Source organism: Metopolophium dirhodum, unplaced genomic scaffold (assembly GCF_019925205.1).
Source record: "Metopolophium dirhodum isolate CAU unplaced genomic scaffold, ASM1992520v1 scaffold20, whole genome shotgun sequence".
NCBI classification, from domain to species: Eukaryota; Metazoa; Arthropoda; class Insecta; order Hemiptera; family Aphididae; genus Metopolophium; species Metopolophium dirhodum.
In genome coordinates, this window is record NW_026869908.1 from 25,001 (window position 1) to 26,012 (window position 1,012).

Sequence of the window (1,012 nt, forward strand, 5' to 3'; positions counted from 1 at the left end):
GACACTGTGCCCTTCATCGATTGCCGATTTTTGTCTGGTCGGCGTTCGACGGGTGCGAGGTGGACTAACGTAAAATATTAATACGGCAAGTGGATGTGGTTTACCGGTATTATTCGGTGCGGGCATTCGGCGAGCACGTCCCGCGGACTCGGAGTGCCGTACGCGGAAATATTTTTCATCGACGGGCGAGGCGCGGAGTCGCCCTTGGTGCGCGGCGGCGTCCCCGTGACCGGATCCGTGGACACTGTGCCCTTCATCGATTGCCGATTTTTGTCTGGTCGGCGTTCGACGGGTGCGAGGTGGACTAACGTAAAGAATTATTACGTCCCGCGGACTCGGAGTGCCGTACGCGGAAATATTTTTCATCGACGGGCGAGGCGCGGAGTCGCCCTTGGTGCGCGGCGGCGTCCCCGTGACCGGATCCGTGGACACTGTGCCCTTCATCGATTGCCGATTTTTGTCTGGTCGGCGTTCGACGGGTGCGAGGTGGACTAACGTAAAGAATTATTACGTCCCGCGGACTCGGTGTGCCGAACGCGGAAAAATTTTTCTTCGACGGGCGAGGCGCGGAGTCGCCCTTGGTGCGCGGCGGCGTCCCCGTGACCGGATCCGTGGACACTGTGCCCTTCATCGATTGCCGATTTTTGTCTGGTCGGCGTTCGACGGGTGCGAGGTGGACTAACGTAAAATATTAATACGGCAAGTGGATGTGGTTTACCGGTATTATTCGGTGCGGGCATTCGGCGAGCACGTCCCGCGGACTCGGAGTGCCGTACGCGGAAATATTTTTCATCGACGGGCGAGGCGCGGAGTCGCCCTTGGTGCGCGGCGGCGTCCCCGTGACCGGATCCGTGGACACTGTGCCCTTCATCGATTGCCGATTTTTGTCTGGTCGGCGTTCGACGGGTGCGAGGTGGACTAACGTAAAGAATTATTACGTCCCGCGGACTCGGAGTGCCGTACGCGGAAATATTTTTCATCGACGGGCGAGGCGCGGAGTCGCCCTTGGTGC